We start from the raw sequence: 3,408 nt of genomic DNA, 5'->3' as shown, positions 1-3,408 counted from the left end.
ATCAAAAAATCTACAAACAATAAATGCTGGAGACGGTGTGGAGAAAAGGGAACCCTCTTGCACTGTTGGTGGGAATGTAAATTGATACAGCCACTATGGAGAACAGTATGGTGGTTCCTTAAAAAACTAATAATAGAACTACCATATGACCCAGCAATCCCACTACTGGGTATATACCCTGAGAAAACCATAATTCAAAAAGAGTCATGTACCACTATGTTCATTGCAGCTCTGCTTACAATAGTCAGGACATGGAAGCAACCTAAGTGTCCATCGACAGATGAATGGATAAAGGAGATGTGGCACATATATACAAAAGATTTTTACTCCACCATGAAAAGAAACAAAATTGAGTTATTTGTAGTGAGGTGGATGGACCTAGAGTCTGTCATACAGAGTGAAATAAGTCAGAAAGAGAAAAGCAAATACCGTATGCTAACACATATATATGTCATCTAAAAAAAAACCTAACAAAAAAATGGTTCTGAAGAACCTAGGGGCAGGACAGGAATAAAGATGCAGACATAGAGAATGGACTTGAGGACACGGGGAGGGGGAAGGGTAAGCTGGGACGAAGTGAGTGGCATGGACATATGTACACTACCAAATGTAAAATAGATAGCTAGTGGGAAGCAGCGATGTTAAAAAAATTTTAAATGCTCTAAACACTGTAATTTGGAGACAGAGACTGTCAACTTGGATTAAAGAAGGTCTCACCTAGAGGATGTGTACAGAAGTACACTTTATAGAGACATGGATAAGTTAACAATCAAAGGATGAAAAATATGCCACATAGACACTAATCAAAAGAAAGCTGGATGCCTATATAAAAGAAAGTAGACTCTGGAACAAGGAATATTACTAGGAATAAGAGGGACATTATGCAATGATAAAGAGGTCAATTTTTCAAGAATTTATAAAAGCCGGAAAGTACCCAAAAATCGAGCTTCAGAATCTGTGAAGCAAAGCTGACAGAGCTGAAAGGGGAGGTGACAGGCTCACAGATGCAGGTGGAGACAGCAGCACCCTTTGCTCAGCCATCCACAGAGTAAGGAGGGGAAGGATTCAGCCACGCTGCGGAGGCTTTAACAACACCATCAACCAACCTGATGGAACTGACATTTAACAACAGCCTCTCGACATCAAGAGAATGCACATTCTTTTTACATGTACCCTGAACGTTCACTAAGATAGTCATATTCTGGGCCATAAGACATATGTGGACAAATTTTAAAGATTTGGAATACCGTAAGGCGGGATGTCTCGAACTTGTCACCATTGACATTTGGGGCCAGATAATTTTTTTGTTATTGGGAGCTTTCCTGTGCAATTTAGAGGGTTTAGCGCATCCCCGGCCTCTACTCACTAGACGCCAGTAGCAAATCGTCCCCCTCTTCCTAGTTGTGACAACCAAACACGTGTGCAGACATTGTCAAATGTCCCCTGGGAAGCAAAACTGTCCCCAGTTAAGAATCGCTGATGTAAAAGATGTTCTCAAAACACAACAAAAATCCAGTGGTACAGAAAAAAGATAATATGTTATGCCAAGTGCTTCTCTCCTAGAAATGCAGGATTGAATCGATATTTGGCAACTGACAACAGCTGCACTAATAATAATATAATCATCTCAGTGGCTATGGAAACAGCATTTGACAAAATTCAGGATCCTTTATAATAAGAAACCCTCAGGAAACTAGGAATAGAAAGGAACTTCCTCAACTCGATAAAGGGCACCCACAACAAACCCACAATTAACACCACACTTAATGATGGAAGAATGAAGGCTTTCACCTGAGGTCAGGAACATGGCAAGACAGCTTCCACTACTCCTATTCCGCCTCATAGTAGAGATCTTAGCCAATGCAATAAAGTATTAAAAAGGAGTAAAAGGTACATGGATCAGAAAGGAATAAATAAAACTGTCTTTTATTTGCAGACCACATGATGTCTATGTAGGAAAGCTCAAAGAATCTACATAATTTAAAAATAGACTGCTAAGAAAATGAGAAGCCATCGATTCCGAGAAAAAATTTGCAAAACACATTTAATTAAAAACTCTTCTAGTCAGCATTTATAAAGAACTCTTACAATCAATAATGAAAAACAAAGAACCCAACTAAAAAATGGGCAAAATATTTTAAAAGATACTTCACCTAAGCAGAGAAATGGGTGCCAAGTAACATGCAAAGATGCTCACCACAGTCAGGTATTAGAGAAATGCAAATAAAGCTACAATAAGACACCACTATAAGACAACTAGAAAGACTACAATTTCAAAAACTGCCTCTGCCATGTGCTGGTCTAGATACTGAGCGACTGAAACTCTCACCCTGCTGACTGGAATGCAGAGTGATAGAGCCGCTTTGGAAAAATAGTTGGCGGTTTCCTATAAAGTTACCATACACTTACCATACAACCCAGGATTATTTCTTCTACATATTTATCCACCAAAAATACCCCACAAAGACCTCTCTGAGATGTTTATAGCAGTTTTATTCATAGTCACCAAAACCTAGAAATACATTAGTATTAGACTTGTGTTTTGTGGAACACTCAGAGGGAAAAGATCTCTAAATGAAACCAACAGCATATAAAGGGGCTGAAGTATGAATTCTGCTCTGTTCAGGAATTCAGTACCAGAATAAAGAAAGGATTGAAAAGTAACCAAAAACCAGATTGACTCCACAATTTCTTCCCCTACATCTCACAGTTTTCTCCTATTAGCCTACATATTTTAAGTTAATACTTGACATCTTTTGTCTGTTTTAATAACAAATAAATTAAAAGCTTTCTTACATGAAAGCAAATTTTCCATCTTCTTAGCAAGTAAGAAATTGCATTGTATTTTAATTATTAATTTATAAATAACATTCCAACATTCAGAGTGGGCAGAGTTTTCCTGTCTCTTCAAAAACCATTCTTCTAGAATCTAGAAGAATCTATAGCAATTGATTCTTCCCTTCCTGCCCTTTGTCAGGGCATGCTGTGCCCTGTTTCTGATAAAACCACTCATTCAAATGACAGCAGTATAAGGACCAGAAACACACTGTCACAGATTCCTAGGACAGAAACAGAGCTTCGAAATAATCTCATCTAGTTTCCTACTGGACACGTACTGGCTGTCCCAGTTTGTCAGTATAAACTGTGTGCCTAGTAGGAGGGAGTAAATTCCGGCGGGTGTGACGATCCTGTTTGCGTGATGGGCCGCGGTGGTGCTGAGGTTGAGGATGGCGCCCATGTCAGTGGGTGAGGCGGGGCCGGGGTGAAACTAATATGTTCTTAACACCCTGGCTTTTACTGCCCAGCTCATCTGCCTTGAGACAGAGCTACTTTTTTTTTTTTTTTTTTTTTTTTTTTTTTTGCGGTATGCGGGCCTCTCCCGTTGCGGAGCACAGGCTCCGGACGCGC

The 3,408-nt window shown here is 39.5% G+C and overlaps 1 protein-coding gene across 3 annotated transcripts in view; it reads right to left on the bottom strand.

The window, feature by feature from the left end:
* KCNQ5 (potassium voltage-gated channel subfamily Q member 5) overlaps positions 1-3,408 on the bottom strand; it is a 616,346-nt gene that overhangs the window by 485,044 nt on the left and 127,894 nt on the right. The gene's annotated exons all lie outside the window — the stretch shown is intronic.

Source organism: Physeter macrocephalus, chromosome 10 (genome assembly GCF_002837175.3).
Source record: "Physeter macrocephalus isolate SW-GA chromosome 10, ASM283717v5, whole genome shotgun sequence".
Classification (NCBI taxonomy): Eukaryota; Metazoa; Chordata; class Mammalia; order Artiodactyla; family Physeteridae; genus Physeter; species Physeter macrocephalus.
Note: the sequence above shows the minus strand (reverse complement) of the source record. Positions and strands in the feature narration are given on the sequence as shown.